The sequence below is a fragment of the Protopterus annectens genome, chromosome 7.part0 (assembly GCF_019279795.1).
Source record: "Protopterus annectens isolate FY-2018-M chromosome 7.part0, PAN1.0, whole genome shotgun sequence".
Lineage (NCBI taxonomy): Eukaryota > Metazoa > Chordata > Ceratodontiformes > Protopteridae > Protopterus > Protopterus annectens.
Window position 1 is genome coordinate 1727975386 of NC_056739.1, and position 18700 is coordinate 1727994085.

Consider the following 18700-nt stretch of genomic DNA (forward strand, 5'->3'; position numbering starts at 1 on the left):
AGACCCCATTAAGCACACTGTTCTTCAGAAATCTCCTAAAGAAGGCATTAGAGTCACATGCCCAAATCAGAGAATATAGCTGATTCTAAAACAGTGTTGTTCTTCTTCTTTCGGCTTTTCCCGATTAGGGGTTGCCACAGCGGAACTCCAGTCCGCTAATGAGTGGCAGTAGCTTTTTACGGTGCCAAGGTGCCAGCCTGATGCCCAACCTTCAATGAAGGCACGCCCATTCACGCATGTCTTTCAAACACCACTTGACTGTGGGGAGGACATGCAGACTCCACACAGAAGGCGCTCCAGCTGAGAATCGAACAGGAGAACCTCTTGCTGTGAGGCGACAGTGCTACCGCTGCACCACCGCGTAATAGCTGATTCTAAAACAGTACTAAAATAGTAAGGTTATCAAATGACAAAATGTCTACACATTTCCTAACTGGGCCTTGGAACAGGAACAGTCTTTCTCCTGATGACTTGAGTCACCTAGCTCAGACAAAGAGTACTGGTAGCTCTTTCAGCTAAGCAGGATCAATGTTTTCAAGGACCGAGACGGTGACAAGAAGTTTAAAACTGATCTGATAGTACCTGTCAGCCAGTAAAAGTCTAACGGCAATGGTGCTGGATTTCACGACTGGAAAACTTTAAGCAGAAGTCATTCCATAGAGTTTGTACCTGCTGCAGTCCTGTCATATTCCCCTCCAACTTTCCCTAGGTAAAGGCTTTGCAGTAGTCAGGATAAGTAGTTAATACCACATGAATCATCATCACAAGGTTTAATGATGGAATAAGGTTTCAGATGTGGGCAATAAAATTAAGATGAAAATAAGATGTGTTGATGACAACAAATACCTGATCTTTCTTTGGGAGTTTGTAATCACAAGTCATGCCCATATCAGGAATGTGTGAGACAAATACCAGTATATTTCCTATGTAAATATTTAGGATGAAAAGGAAGGGGAAATGTGATGACAGACAATGGTATGCACCAGCATCATGTCAGTCTTCACCTAGTTGAATGTAAGTCAGCTGTCTGGCATCCACTGAAAGAAAAGCTCCAAGTTATCTTCAACGGCTGTAAATTCTGGCACAGACTCCTGACTAAAGAAGATGTAAAGGTGAGTATCATTTTCACAGTGATGGTAAGGAATACTTTTGTTTGCATGACCTTCCTGAATGACTGCAAATGCATCATAAATAACAGAGGTGCTAAGATAGTGTTCTGTAGCACCCCACATTCCAGATGGTAACTATTTGAGGAATTCATAGGTAGCTTCATAGAGAAAGGCAAGTCTGGCTACACTTGTGGGCAGTTTTTAGCCTAGCCAGTTTCTTTTTTGGTGACTGAATTAACCTCTCCAGCTTGGTGTTAGATTGGGCTTATCTATCCCATAGTATAGGTTCATAGGTAAGCACTAGGTTTCATAGGTAAGTACTAGACTTATTAACCCCGGAACTCTATCTTGTAAACAATCCAAAAGATATTAAGTAAGCTGTTTTTTTTTTTTGCCCCTGCTGTCTGCCAACCTTCTGACCATTTGTCAGTCAGTTAGACCAGTTGTTCCTCATGCACTGGGCAAAATGCCAACCAAGAGATAATTGTCATTAAGGCAGTCATCAGGAATAGACTGGATTTTTGCTCTATAGAGCCCTAACACCACAATATGTGCCTGCTAACAAACTCAGGGTTCAGCATACAGTGGCTATCAGTGAAGGCATGTCTTATACTTTCTGGAGTAATGTAACCTCTCAGGACAGTCCTTCCCCTCTTGAGGCCAGCTGTTCCTTGGGTCTGCAGTTTCCAGTCAAGTTTCAAACATGAGACTGTGCACTGTGGGCATATGTTGCCGCCCCCCCCCCCACGTACTCGCCCACACACACACACTCACACACACACACACACACACACACACACACACACACACACACACACACACACACACACACACACACACATACACACACACACACACACACAGACACACACACACACCAATTCCAGCAAATGCATGAGCTGCTAATAGATTTCAATTTACCTGAGTTATAGTCACGACTTTATCCTTTTATGCCAGTACAGCTGGCATACAAGGCAAACTGCATGAGGTCAAGTAGCATAAAAAAATGCAGTGCACACTCAAGCAGCACTCTATACCAGTGGTCCATAGTGTCAGAATCAGCCAAAGTTTTAGAGGACCAGGACTGAACATGACCTTTGATCTCATGCTATAAAGAGATCACTAACACCAAGTCTCAGTGTTGTATTTGGATCTAAAGCCAGATTGTCATGGATCGGAGAAGTCATGTGATGTAAAATAAGAATACATCTATACATGTTACTTTCTCAATCACCTTACCTGTAAAAGGTGGGCCTGCTATAGTGTGATAGTTTTCCAGACTATCTGAATCAAAAGATGTTTCTTAAGAATGGCGGTAATTAAGGCATTTTACAAAGATGACAAAAGAAATCCCCAGTCTGAGCATGACTGTAACAGTCTGCAGAGTTATGACTCCTGGTTTATCATGGCAGGATTTTGCTAGTGTCATTGGACTAAAATGTAGATTGCATTAGGTAGGGTGCAGATGGAGGAGCACATTCATGACCTTATCATTATCAGTTTAGCATATCAAAAGTCAGGGATCTGCATGTAAGAGATATTGCAGTGTACCAGGGATGCATTGTGGGAGAAGGACTGGCTGAAATTGGCAACATTGTCTGCAAGCAATTCAATCACAATGAAAACATGGAAACATCTATGTGGCAAGAAAGACAGGTTTGCATAGCTTGCCCACCATTCAAAAGATGGTTAGAAGCACAGAGCACTCAATGTAAAGATTTATCTGTATAAATTAACTTCTTATGTGGTGTACAGATTGTCTGTATAAATTAACTTCTTATGTGGTATTGTGATTTGGTATGAAGAGTATCTAAGCATACCTTTTATTATGTTGCTGCTGTGGCATAGAGGGAGAAGCCCCGACTGTGACCCAGGCAACCTGGGTTCAGTAAGCACCTAGGGCACTTGACAGAGTTGGCTGGAAGGATGGAGTGTTCCTGTCCTGGGGAGGAGGGTACATGCTGACATTTCTTAATTGGTGTTCTGGTGAAGGCTGTAACCTGGAGGAATCGGCATCAGGCTGGTGGGCGGGATAGACAATTCAGTGCATGCCCTTAGGGGCCAGGGTTGAGCAAACCATAGTTTCCTATGTTGAGTCAGTCATATTTAAGGCTGGGCACATAGATGAAGGGAAATGACCAGCAAAAATCTCCAGAAATCATGTATAGGACTCACAATGCCTAGCTCACGCATTGCTGAGTGTAAACTGAATGCCTAAGTTGAGCCCTCAGATGGAAGGTGGATGGACTTATTTGGTGAGCAAGAATCATGAAGATAAGGGGTACTGGTTAAAAAAAAAGCATGCCTTTGAGCAAGCAAATTATTTGCCACTTACAGTTTAATTGCCATTCCATTCTATGTGCGGCTTTCGGCTCATGGTAGGATCATGGTCTGGAACCTAAACATACTGGGTCAGTGGTATCCAAAGCATTGCTTGTGGTCATACTTAGCAGAGTTATAAGCACTTATCTGCTCTAGAAACTGGTATAGTAAAGGTATTAACATGACTGTTAGAATTACAAAAAATTAGTTCAGTGCCAGCAGTGCAACCGGTATATTTCCGAGCATGAAGTAAACCAGAAAACCAGATGAAGGTTAGACCAAGAAATTTGTTTACGTCTCTTCCACAGCCCAGTTTGGAACAGCAAGTCTAAGTGTTTATATTTATGGATAGCAGCGGTGAGGTCTTCCATAGGCATTTCATTAGCCTTCTTATTAAAACAGGCACTGACATTTCCCAAGATTAGCCATTCAAGTGACTTTTATTTTTTTATTTATTTATCATTTGTTAACCGGAAAAGTCCAACTTGGAATGAAGCCAGTTTTCAGCAGAGGCCCGGGGAGAAAAGCTCCAGATGCATGGTTTGGTAATATGGGAGGAAACCGGAGCACCTGGAGGAAACCCACACGAACGCAGGGAGGACATGCAGACTCCACATAGAAGGCACCCCAGCCGAGAATTGAAACCAAGAACCTCTTGCTGTGAGGCAAGAATGCTACCGCTGCACCACTGCTCCATCCATAAACTAGGTCAATCAGAAGGTCTAAGAACTCTTGCAGAAATACTCCCATATATCCAGATGGACAGTACTCAAGGTGAAATCTGCAGTTCATTTTTGCTCCAAGGACAGACTAAAATTTCTATTACTACCAATGGCCATCTGAGACTTTTCAAGCATAAGATGTAGAACAGATAGCCACCCATCTGTCAGTATGTGCCACCTAAAGATGTGAATATCATGAATACTTGGCAGATGGATGCCACATAATGGGGTCCAAAAGTGTCTTTTAACCATGTGTGTGTAATAAGTGCTTCATCATTCATGCTAAGCTGTTCACAGTGTACATGAATGGCACTCTTCATCAATGAATAGAAACATAGTCCTGTTCAACTTTCTGTTTTTTGCTGATCTAGTGGGGCAGTACAAGACCCATAATTACATGCTGCATGATTCATATGTCACCAGCTGTGTTGGCAGAGCTGCCGTGCCTCTGCTATTCCTGCCATTAGCCTGCCTCAATACATGGCAAATCTGTATCACACAGTGACCACTGTTGCTGTATGCCATGTCACCAGATAACCATCCCAGGCTCACCTGTGGTACTGTAACTACTCATCTTGCACAAGTTTTCAATATTTCCTGCTACTGCTTCTTTACTTCCTACCCTGGGCCACTATCCTTTATCGTGTGCATCGCTGGCCCATGCAACACATGGAGCTGCAATTCTGTGACACACCAACCTATAGCCAGCAGATGTATGATTTGCTATACAAACATTATGCCTGTTGTCTCCTATACTAGATGACCTCTAACCTACTCGTAGTATAGTATAGAAGTGTCTGTTGAATCTGTCTGTCCATTTCTAGGTTTGTATTAGAATGTGCACTTTTATTTTTTATGACACTACCTACTTGTGTGTGTTTGTCTGTGTAGGGACGTGGTTTTATAGGAAGCCATACCAATAAAGAAGAAGAAGAAGACAGTTAACATTTGGAATAATGAATCAAAAACAAGTCCCACTATATCTGAGCTAATATCTTATATCTAAATGCATGCCTTTTCTTGAGCTTCAGACTTCTAAAAAGAGCAAATCACCATCTCTACTCCTACTTTGTCAACCCTGACTAAATCATTCCCAACTACTACACTACACAAGCTGCATAAGAATTATCACAGTCCAGCAACTTGCACACAAGCCTGAAGTCCATCTTTGAAAGGACCAAGAGTGTGTAGCCAAAGTAGATATCCCTCTCTACTCCTTCTGTGTTGACCCTGACCAAATCAGCCTCAGCTAGTACAATGCACAGGCTACATAAGAATTATCACTGTCCAGCAACTGACACCCAAGCTTAAAGTCCATCCTTAAAAGGACAGAGAGTGTGTGCAGTTAAAGTAGATATTCATCCTTACTCCTACTCTGTTGACCCCAACCAAATCAGCCCCAGCTGATACACTGCACAGGCTGCACAAGAATTATTACTGTCCAGCAACTAACACCCAAGCCTGAAGTCCATATTTCAAAGGACTGAGAGTGCGCAAAGTAGATATGTATGTGTAATCCAGTAAAGATAGCAAAAACTAAAGACTTACAGCTTGTAGAATCTGATAATAGGGACAGCTGAGTGTTCATTTACACTAACATGAAGTAGGTAGCTATTTGGTACATACTCTGTACCAGAGGATATGGCTCTATAGAGTCCCCAAAAACAGCTATACCACTGGTATATGTTACAGCCCATAATGATGGGCAATCAGTTTAACAGTTTTTTTGTATAGTCCAAAATAACCACTACATAGCTTGTTGCCCCCCCCCCCCCACTGAATCAAGACAGACTATTGACTTTGCTTTCATTTTCAGACTACTCCCTCCTTTTCTTCCTTTACTACAGTATCTGCAGCTAATACACTAAATACTTAACCACACATGTAAATCTCTACTTAGTCTTCCTGGGTTTGTGTACTGCTCCCTGTAATTCTCATTTTATACCTCTCAGCTTCTGTTTTGCACTGTTCAACTCATATAGGTGTTAACTATCTCTGGAAGTCTTCTAAGATTATGTCATAGCCAAGGTGTATTGATTGTTTTTCTCAACACTGTTGCATTGCTGTTTCAGTTAGTGGCTGGGCCTAGTCCTTTGCTTTAACCTGCTCCAATTCTCACCCACCCTCCTACTGTACCATTTAAACTATCCCAACTCCACCCCATACACTTCTTTCAACCTGTCAGAACATAACCCAACAGCAGTTGCCCTAAATTAGCATAGGTTATAGTTTGTAGGTTAATACTAGGCTAACTGCCTTTATGGGGCATTTTAAGCCTAGCCAGTTACCACATGTAAGTATCAAACGATGCACCTTGTGTCTGTAAGGTAAACATCTTAACCATTATGCCAACCTCTTACCTGTGAAAGTCAACTAGAGGCTTAAGCATGATTCAAACCTGCAACCATTTTTTCCTCAGTCCAGCACTTTACTGCTAAGCTATCAGGCCACACTCTGACTCATTTAGTTAAACTGCTGCAACACAGCATGTCCTTTTATAAGTTATACTGCTACCACTATAACTGCTCTTGCTTAGTAACATTTTACAGTGAAAACTAATATATTCAGCAAAATCTACCTTACAAAATGACTTTGACTCAACCCCTACTAGTGTGCCTCATCAGCATATTAGCACTTTTGCCAACTACCATACCCCCCTAATAAATATAATTAATACTCCTACAAACCCACTCTCACTACATCAACAGTTAAAAGAAAAAGTCCAAAAACTGTAGCAGGAAAACAAAGACTCCAAATGGAAAAAAACAAGGAACTTGAAACACACAAAATCCACTGGAGACACCACACGGAGATGACCACTGTTGCGGAAAACTTCTTTATTTGGAACAGAAACACACAAGCGCTTTCACGTAGATATACTACGCTTCTTCAGGTGTAATAAGACATGAATTTAGACAGCTTTTTATACAAACTCCTTTGGCACTCAAACTAACCAATTTAGATCCTAATTAGATAATTGATGACAATCATGGTAGGCTAATTTAAAGAAACAACATTAAAAATTTCTTTGTAAAACAAATGAACATTCCTTAAAAAGTTTAAAAAAATGACATAAATAGCAAAGTTAACAAAAGATACCTTGGACAAACTGTTCTGCGTGAATAAAAAGCAATACCATCTGTCAAACTGACGATACAAGCCTGCTGACAAACCAAGCTTGCATTAATACAGTTATAAATAGTCATGGCCAAGACACGAAGCATAAAACATAAACCGGAATGCAATATTTTCTCGATGAGGGTGTACAATGCATCAATACTCTAATACAACTGGAATGTATAAACTAGCTCTATTATTAAAGTCACTCAGCTAAATAAATGCTGAACTCCTTAGTATATAGCCTCCGGTCTGTAAGCATACCATGTGCATCAAACCACACGGTATGGAAAAGTGATGCTACGCAAATATTGCTGTCAAACAGTATGTCCCATACAATAACTACCTTTCTAAACATAACTACCATTCTAAAAGTAAGAAGCAACAAAGTGTTGCTGCTGTTAGCAAGTGCAAAACAAAATCTTAACTAGTGCGTTAAAGACAAATTATTATAGCCATCGCAGCAGCAGAATATTAAATTATACTGACCTTAAATGCAACTGCAATGTGCCCTTAACTTGCATCATGTCTCAAAGGGAAGACGCCACTACCACAGAAATAAAATCAAATCAATCCGTGGCAATCACAGTCAGAGTAAATAAAACCGCTCACATTATCCGAGCATGAGAATTCACACATACATTCAAGACAACAAAGGCCAGTCCGACAATAAAAAATATCCTACTAGCAACAGCAGCTACCAGGCATAAAAGCGAGGTAGCAACCAGCTGCTGGCATGCTGAAGCGTTACTGGTTAACAGAAGACCTGATGGAGAACTCTCCATCTAGCAGCGTAAACCTGCACACCCATAACTAAAAAATAAAAAATAAAAAAAAAAAAAAAAAATATTGTCAAAGACTCTAAAACGAAGAATGTAAAAGGAAATATGAATAGCAACAATCAGATTACGAACAACCAGCCCACTCACCTCTAGTGATATCAGGCACTCAGATATCTAGCGAACTCCCAATAAGGTGATTCAGATTAACAATATTTCACTGACAGCTAGACAAGTACAAAATCTGCCAACAGTCAGCACCCAAATAGAGCTGGAAAGTCCAAGGAACCTGACCAAAACATAGAAGTAACAAGGCTTTTCTTAAAAATATATAAACAATGACAAAAAATGCATGTGAGATGACAAAAAGCTGAGCTGAACTAAAAAATCTCAGAGTCCTATATAGAGTATAAAACCATCTGCGAGTTGGAAAACTCAGCTCTAGTAATACTCAGTTGTCCAACATAACAAAAGGCGAACATACACCAGACACCAGCTTACCATAAATACAGTAATGCTGAGCGTGACGAACAGAAAATGTTACGTATGTCCGACTAAATGTCTTAATCAGTCAGAAAATAAAGCTAACATCAAACACAAATAACCATTACTGTGTAAAACCACCATCAAAGTCGGGGAACCACTACTACATAAAATATTATCCAAAGTGTCAGAAGTTAAAGAAGTTTTCCGCAACAGTGGTCATCTCCGTGTGGTGTCTCCAGTGGATTTTGTGTGTTACATCAACAGTTAGCAAATTTATCAATAACCACAGTACCCGCACTGTACTAGCAAACCTCAGACTTTTTCATTTATAGGTACCTTAAATCTAAGTATGTTACCATATGAAATCCAATAAAACTAAAACAACTGCATTTCGGTTACCATATGAAATCCAATAAAACTAAAGCACAATTGCATTTGGCATACTTTCCTTCATAAAAATTCTGCCCCCCCCCCCCCTCAAAAAAAAAAAATCTGTGAAGACATTCACCCAAACCCTGGAGCTACACAACAGAAAAAAAACACTAATTGCACAGCATTAAATGTACCGTTCTCTTTTCTTCTCCCATCCACCAGTTCCAGCCTTCTCCTAAATATCTAATTTGGAATTATGTGCAATAAAATCCAAGACATGCATGCTTGTATTGCCACATATTCCCCAGACATAATCATAGCTACAGAAACCTGGTTGAAAAAAAGACATAAATGACAATGACATCACCTCACCTTTTTTCAATGTAATTAGACTTAATGGGACAAATAAACGGGTAGGTGGAATTGCCATCATCTGCAAGAATTCCCTGAACATAACCACATAAGCACAGGAAATACCCAGCTTAATAACGCAGAACTACTTCTATCACACCTCAAAATCAGTAATAGGAAAATGCTTTTTTAAGCAGTCATATATATCTCACCAGATAAAAACATTACCACTGTGGAAAATAACCTATACTGGATATCCCACCATATACAACAACCCATCTTATTCCATAAGCTAGTATAGCTTTACACAGTTAATTGCATCAGTTACTAAATCCCACAAAAGTACTGGTAGGCAATCAATCTTAGACTGGATTCTTACTAAAAGACCCAACAAAATTAGGGCAGCTAGTAGCTTTCCAGACAGCCTAAGTGACCATCAACATATGCTCTCAGAAGTTACAATATCCAATTGAAACATAATTTACAATCAAGTTGGTCACTCCAGAATCTTTGACAAAACATACTTTTATCAAATCCTTAAAAGAATGTAACTGAAAAATACTAATATCTATGCCGTTAGGCACTGCTGTCTCACACTTCAATGAGATATTCGTAACAATTCTCAATAACCTTGTCCCAGTATGTACCAAAAGGGTCAAATCCAATCCTGTACCATGACTGACAAAGGAAAATAAGAAATTAATGCTACAGCATGACAAAAGCATGAAAAGAGTGGCTCAAAAATAGAATCCAAAATACATTTCAACTTTTAAGGCAACTAAGGAATAGGACACACTACTAAATAAAACATGACAAGCAAACCTGTTGTAACATCCTCCAAACTAAACATCATAACAACCCAAAACTCTTCTGGACATCCATAAATGTTTACATCAAGGGCAAACTAACACCCCCACCCCTACATCCAGCAATACTACTGATTCAGTACCCACACAGTTTAACAACTATTTTATACAGACTATATTGTCCCTCACAAAATATTAATACTTCCACTACCTTCACAGTACCTGCATTTTGCTAAATACCTTCAGCAATTTGATTTCAGCCCAGCACCTATCCACCATTAGAAAACCCCTACGTAAACTAAAGCCAACCACCCTAGATGATGACCTACTCCCCTCAGACTACTTAAAAATGACTGCAGACAGAATTGCTTTTCCAGTCTCTATATTGTGGAGCCGTATTGGTGCAGTGGTTAGAGTTGTTGCCTCACAGCAAGAGGTTCTCCCATTTGATTTTTGGCTGGAATGCCTTCTGTGTGGAGTCTGCATGTTCTCCCTGTGGTCGAGTGACATTAAAGACATGCAGGTAGGTGTGAGCATGAATGGGTGTCCCTTCTTTGAAAGTTGGGCATCGGGCTGGCAACTCGGCACCATAAAAATTCACTACCAGTCATTAGCGGACTAGAGTTCCGCTGTGGAGACCCCTAACCGGGAAAAGCCGAAAGACATTACTATATTGATAAATATATTGGAATCCAAAAAATACATTTCTTCAATCTAAAAAATTCTTAATTATGCCTTTACATGAAGATGGCACATCTACAGAGTTTAATAACTACAGGTCCATTGCACTCCTTGCTCATCATCAAAAATATTTGAAAAATCTATTCATGCTCAGCTTCTACATCACCTAAATTCAAATGATTTGTTCACAGAAACACAGTATGGTTACAAACCCTACCACAGCAGAACTACTGCACTCCTTCACTTCACCAGCTCTATGAACCAGTATAGGAACAATGGTAACTTAGTGTTAACTGCTTACCTAGACATATCCAAAGCTTTTAACACTGTATCACAAGTACATTTACTCACCAAACTCTCTTCTGTGGATCTGTCTCGCTCCTCCCGTAAATGTTTCTTTAGTTATCTGTCTGAAAGGCAGCAAACAGTCAAATGGCAACAGGACCTTTCTTCCTCTTTTTCAGTTACCGTAAGTGTCCCTCAGAGCTTTGTACTAGAACATCATCTCTTTAATGTTTTTATAAACAAGTGTCATACTTCCATAGACCAAGCAAATATAGTACAATACACAGATGATTTGACTTTAATATATGTAGACCCCACAATATCCAGACTCCAAGAAATCACTCAAATTCTTTGTCAGTCAAAACCTGGCTGAAAAATTCAAACCTACTCCTTAATCCAAATAAAACAAAACTGATGCTCTTCACCCCAAAACATTAACTCAGTCAAAACAATCTTTATTGTTACATCTACACATAATATTAAAACTGAGGTAGTACCACTACTAAATTACTGAACACTGTAATAGATGACAATCTTAAATGTGATCTTCATATTCTTCAAACAGCTAAAAAGATGTACCAGAAACATGGGTCCCTTTACAGGGCAGGGCAGTACCTCATAGACCCAGCAAGAAAAACCCTAGCCTCATTGTATTTGCTTCCAACCTTCTTATATGTATCACCTATCCTTACAAACCTAAGTTCTACACTAAAATCCAAACTAGCCTCCTGTTGCAACAAAGCAGCTAAATTTGCTACCAACAATACACACCAAACTCACCACTGCCAAGTCTTAGAACAGTGAAGCTGGATAGAGATTAACAACTACATAACTTAGTCTCACTGATATATTATCCTGAAAAATTTCCAACATTAAGAAACATGTTATTGTCCTACACTCCCACAAGGGACCTCTGGTCTGGTGATAAATTTCTATTAAGAGCTAGTAAAGCAAATAATTCATTGGGGCACTCATTATACTCCTGTTACATCTCCAAACTCTGGAACACCGTCCCCACACAAGTAAGAATGACTAACAAACTCCCAAGCTATAAAATCCAGCTCAAATAATACCTCACCCAATCCTGGTCATGCTAATGCTCATCACTAGTTTGAGACCTCTGATGAAAGACAATAACAATGAGAAGTTCCTGCAAGTACGGCAAGGCCCCAAAAAATCACAAATGCAATCAAAAAACACAAAGGCCTGCACACAAAAGTGCAAGGTGCCTCTATAATATATATATTTATTTAAACATAAATTAGGCAGAACAGACCAGTTTCGGGCTCCCAAAGTAACTAAGCCTTCCTCAGTGTTAGAATCATGCAACACAGTCAAGCCTAATATACATGAGTACTATCACAACGCAACAAAAGTCCCACTGATTGGTTTTCTATAAATGTTCATTTAAACCTGGTGGAAATAATCCCCCCAGCTTGATTATTCACTTTTTTTCTTTTTTATTCACTGTGTCATGCCAGCCTAATTTATTAGCCCAGTCCCCAACTATTCTGTCAGTGATGGTAAACCTGAAAGAGTCTGTAGTGTGAACCACAGAATGCTTAAATAGTGAATAGTGTATTGTTAGGTCTTTTTAGCCTGATGTCACTGAGGTGTTCGGATATCCATAACCTCACCGGACAGGAGGTCTGACCGATGTAGAAAGTGGAACACATACAAGTGGCCAGGTAAATAACCCAATTGGTTCCACAGTTGGCGAAAAATCTAATGTCAAAGACCATCCCAGTATTTCTACTTGTAAACTGTTTGGACTTGGTCACCCTGACACAGTGAACACAATGGCCCCATGGGTAACACCCCTGCAACAACTCCCCGGTAAAAGTGGTTTTGGATTGTTCCCCCAAAATTAAACTCTGTTTATAATGATTAAAGTATGAACCCATGGTTTTGTCTATGATAAGAAAAAAGACATCTATCATTAAGGAAGCATGATAGCCTTTCATAGGTTCATAGGTAGGTACTAGGCTATTGGCCCTAGGGCCTATACAAGCCTAGCCAAAAAGGTACCCTGGCTTTCAAAACCCAAGAAAATTATTTTCCTGTGTCCCTGTCAAGCAGAGCCAAAGAAGTGATCCCTGGGATGAATTTCCTATTACCCATCCAATCATCAAGATTTTTCTTGAAGAGTGTTAATGAGGAGCTCTGTTTGACATAGATAGGTAGTCTGTTCCAGAGTATGGGAAGTCTCTGGGACAGGAATCTATCCCACCAGCATGTTCTGTTTATTGTGGTGACAAGGTCCCTAGAGCGTGTAGCTCAGAGGGACTGGGATTTCTTTAAGTGGAGCATGTCCAACAGCTCTGGGTTTGACATAGCTTTGTATGTTAGGCAGAGATCGTCTCTGAGTAGGCAATATGCAACGGAGTAAAGCTGGAGTTTTTTGAGACGGTCTGCGTAAGGCACCTGTTTAAGACCAGTAATCCTCTTTGTGAGGTATTTTTGTGGCCTTTCCAGTTGTTGTAGATGTCTTGTGAGGTACATACCAAAAGGGGTGGTGTACTCTATAGTGGGTCTAATGAGTGATGAGTAGAGGGGAACAATGACCTCTTTTTTTCTGGATGAGAAACCTTTTGTGATGAGGTGTGCCACATAGAAGGATTTCCTGACCACTGTGACAATGTGATTATCAAAGGAGATACTACTGTGCACCTGTGTCCCAAGGTCTCGTATCACACTTTCGGTGTTAAGTAGACTACCACCTATGTGGTAGTTCATGGGTACAGAGTTTTTACCAAAGGGGATGACAATGCACTTTTTGGCATTGAGCTTGAGACCATGTCTTTGACACCAGGCATCTGTCTCAGTGAGGCCCTTTTGTAGAATGTCCACATCATTGGGAGCTTTGATTATGGCTCCTAGTTTGCAGTCATCGGTGAATTTAGTTAGCCAAAGACCTTCTGTGTTAGCCTGTGCTTCAGAGAAGTAGATACCAAACAGGAGAGGACCCAGGAATGAACCCTGTGGTACTCCACTTGCCACTGGTCTGAAGTCTGATTTGGAGTCTGCTACTTTCACAGTGTGGGTTCTGTCAGTAAGCCAGTTGGCAACCCATCTTGTGACATAGGGATTTATACCTAGTTTAGTGAGTTTATCTATAATTCCAGAGTGGGGGATGGTGTCGAATGCCTTGGCGAGATCTAGATAGGCTGTGTGAATCACCTTACCCTCATCTATGGCTTTGGTGACTACTTCAAAGAAGTATATCAGGTTTAGGAGACATGATCTGCCTTTTACAAACCCAAACTGTGTGGGGTCCAGAGTTTGGAGATCTCCAATGTCTTTGTTTATGAGTTCCATGATGATTAGTTCCATGGCCTTGTAGATGAGGCTCGTCAGGCTAATGGGGCGGTAGTTCCCGGGGTCTGTTGTGCCCCCCCCCCCTTTGTGGAGTGGGATAACTGTCGCGGTGCACCATTCAATGGGCACAAAGCCTGAGGTGAGGCTATGATTGAATATGGTACTTAGGTGGGGTGCCAGTTCATTCTGTAGTTCATGTAGAAGGCAGCCTGGGATGTTGTCAGGTCCCATGGATGATGTGTTCTTGGCTTTGGAGAGTGAGGTTTTTACCTATGCAGCCGTGATTACAGGAACTTTGCATTCTTCCGGTATAAAGATGGGCCCTTTAGTGGGTGAGAGGTGGGTAAAGTTAGCACTGAACCTATCTGCCAGGATGTTGGCAATATCAGTTGGTTCTGTATATTTAGTGTCATTGTGCTGTAACTCAGAGCAGGTCTGAGTGTTGCCATTGAGATTTTTGACATAGCTATAGAATGCTTTGTGGTTGTCTTTAGAATCAGTGGCAACTTTGTTTTCATAACTAGCTTTGGAGGATTTTATGAGGGATCTCAGCTTCTTACTGAGGCTGACCAGGGAGTTCCTCCAATCGTGGGATTTTACTCTTTTGCAACAGTTTCTTTCTTCTGTTGTAGAGTTTGTTTATGGCAGAAGACCACCAGATTGGCTTCCTTTTTTTGGAGGTTAGCATCTTGGTTCTGTTAGGGATAGCACGATCCATGCACTCATGTAAGTGCTTATAAAGTGCATTTGTGTAGGATTCGGCAGTCGTACCTCTATTGTTCATCTGCATGGGTGTCGTGCAATTTGCCACTTCTGTCTTAAGAAGCGTGAAGTTGGCTTTGGAGAAATTCTTTACGGTTGTTTTCCTAATGGGGGGTGGGAGTGGGATGTTGATGTCTAGGGTGATTAGCTTGTGGGCGGATCTGACCAACGAGGAGCTGACCTCTAGTGTGGAACACCGGTCAACCATGTTGGTGATGACCAGTTCTAGGATACTGCTGCCCCTGGTGGGGGTGTGGATAAGTTAATCCAAGGTGTTGGAATTGATGATTTCCAGAAAACGCTGAGCAAAAGAGTTGGTACATGAGTAGTTTTCCCAGTTAATGGTAGGGTAGTTGAAGTCACCCATTATTAGAGTGTTGGGTTGTACCTTAATATTTTCCAGTGTATCAAGAATAGAGGAGTGGGAATCCTGGGGCATGGTGGGAGGTCTGTAGCAAGCTACAATCTGGATTGCGGTTTTGCCCAGAGTTAGTTGAACTTGGATAATCTCAGATGCATTATGCTGAGCAACTAGCTTGGAGGTGTGGATATCCTTAATGAATATGGACACACCTCCACCTTTAGTGTTTTGGTCCGGGTTTGGTGGCCGAAAGGTGAGGTAAGAATTATAGCCTGGTAATGCAGGGGTGCTCTCTGGAGCTTTGAACCAGGTCTCTGTCACTGCACAGATGTCAATGTTCTCCATTTTAAGGAGTGCCTTGAGTGAGTGCATTTTGAGGTTTAGACTTCTAGCATTGAGTAGCATTACCCTCAGATTTTGCTTGCTTGTACCTGTTACGGTGGTGAATTTGTCATTTGAACTTTGCCTAAAAAAGGCACTACAGGGGTGGCAAGAGCCTTTACCAGTATCCGGAATCCCAAGGGCGACAGGTGCAGGCCATCTCTGGCAAAGCAGCATGGTCTGTCGATCATGTCATCCCAGGCAGACAGATACTGGATTCCCTTAGAATGACACCAGAAGCTTAGCCAATTGTTAAAGTCAATCATTTTGTCCTTGTACTGTGGTGTCATTCTGGGTGATGGCAGGATGCTACTCAGGACTAGGGTCATACCGGCCTGGGCTACAAGATCGGAGAGCTCCTCCATGTCTCTTTTCATGTAGTCCAGGGAGGTACGTCTCAGGTCATTCACACCAACATTTCATCCGCTAATAGTATATTCCAGTGTTTGTTGACGGTATCTAACAGAACATTGGTATTGCGTCCAAAAGTAGTGATTAATCTGAGCACAGGTTGACCAAGTTGTTGTTTATCCTTGTATATCAGAAGGTCATTCCTATTCATGGAAGATACCAAATTACTGGCAGTGAATATCATGCCAGTTTTGTATCCCCGGCATTTAATCCTGTTAATAAGGTCCTGTTTGTAATGATGGTATTTATCAGGGTGGGAGTAAATTCATCTTATAGAAAAGAACTATGATTTGGGGATGTTGCGTGTAATGTGGGTTGGATGAAAGCTGGGATACTTGCGAAAAATCTGAGTATCCAAGGTGTGGTCCAGATTTCTGGAGATCAAAACATCCAAAAAACTGATTTGATCAACATTATAATTGACAGTAAACTGGATAACCCACTTGTTACCATTAATATATTTCATGAACTTATGCAAATACCCCTCGTCAACTTTCCAAACCATTCAGCAATCATCTAAGTAGTGTCTCCACATATCAATTTCCTCATGATATAAATTGTGGATGACATCATAAAACAATTTCTCTTCCACATAAGCCATAAAAAGGTCAGCATAAATGGGGGCAAAAGAAGCCCCCGTAGTCGTACCCTGGACCTGCCAGAAACATTTGCCATGATAGTAGTAGGTGTTCTTTGTAAGCACATGTTCACAAGGCAAATGAGAAATGTGTTGAAACCGGGTGGATAAAGCTCGGCTTGGTAAAGCCATGTTCAAGGGCTAATAAACCCTCCCAGTGAGGAATATTGGTATACAGAGATGCTACATCAAGGGTACATAACAACCAACCTGGTTCGAGTTGTATGTCCAAAATTAACTGTAGGAATTGGGTGGTGTCCTGGATGCGAGATCTAACATGTTTGAGAAGAGGCCGAAGATGTTGTGTCAAGAACTATGACCCATAACCCCCATAATGGTTAGCAGCACCATACACCACAGGCCAACAGCAGGAAGAAAGACAGAACCACAATGATAAGTTCCTGCAAGTACGGCAAGTGCTCGGCCCCAAAAAATCATGAATACAATCAAAAAAACACAAAGGCCAGCACACAGAAGTGTAAGGTGCCTCTATAATATATATATATATTTATTTAAACATAAATTAGGCAGAACAGACCGGTTTTGGCCCAAAAGTAACTAAGCCTTACTCAATGTTAGAATCCTGCAACAAAGTCATGCCTAATGTACATTAGACTACTAGCACAACACAACAAAAGTCTCGCTGATTGGTTGGCTGGATGAAGGCATTATTTCTCAGTCCACTTTGTACCATCTAACTGTCCCTGATCCCGGGCATCAGTATTTATACCAGTTACCAAAAATCCACAAAAATTTACATGATCCCCTGGGAAGACTAATTGTATCTGGTCGTGGATCTGTTACAGAATCATTGTCACAGTTCTTGACACAACATCTTCAGCTTTTTTTGATTGACCTCTGATGAAAGCCCAGACGTCTTATTGCTTATCACAAACTTCTTGACCTCCTCTACTTGAATCATTACACCCCTAACAACTTTCCCACACCCCCCTAACTAAATATACCAATTCCGAGATTACACTTAACTTGGGGTTAAGGGGCAAAGTTCAACAGGATGGTTAACCAGTTACTTACATGGAGTGGAAAGTCAGTGTTCCGGGACATCAGTGTTGTGCGGTCTTCGGCCTTTTCGTCTTGGCGTTTTGGAAGTCAGGTAAGTGAGCGTTCGAGTTTCTGAAGGGGAGCTATATATATGTATGTATATATATATATATATATATATATATATATATATATATATATATATATATAAAACATTGTGAAAAAGTCAACTTTATACTAATTAAGTTGCCGTTCAAGTATACAGTTTTGAGACTGGCTATAAATATCGTATTTTGCTGATCAAGCCCTCCTACACCCCAACATGTATACACTTATGCCCAACTCTAATTATTCTCAATCAAAAGTCGCACAGCCTCAGAAGTGAGTGCAGTGCTGAAAATCTTTTTGTGTATCGTGTTCATCTTCAGTGTCATGCAATTGCCACAGAGTGAGAATAATCAAATAGGAGGATACAAGGGTGCAGTGCCTCATGTCTGTCAGTGGAGGGTAGGAGGACAAGCTGTACTACAATTGGATAGAGTAATGTTCCTGTTGTTAATTGTGATATTTGATTTCTTACTGCTGTTTTGTGGTTGCAGTTCTTTGACGATCAGTATTTCCATCTTAACAGTTCAGAAATGGTTTAACCCATAGCTGATGAAGTGCATGGCTGCAGTTTTTACAGTATTTCATTGCTTTTAGTATTCTGTATGATCACATTTTTTTTCAAAGGAACCCTCAACAATCTTGTGCTATTTTTCATTAGTCTTGTGTATTGTCAAGATTTTGCTGTGTGTT

General features: G+C 40.7%; 1 protein-coding gene across 2 annotated transcripts in view; it reads left to right on the plus strand.

Annotated features, from left to right (window-relative positions):
• Positions 1–18700, plus strand: part of FES (FES proto-oncogene, tyrosine kinase) — a 1834337-nt gene that overhangs the window by 634890 nt on the left and 1180747 nt on the right. The window lies entirely within an intron of this gene.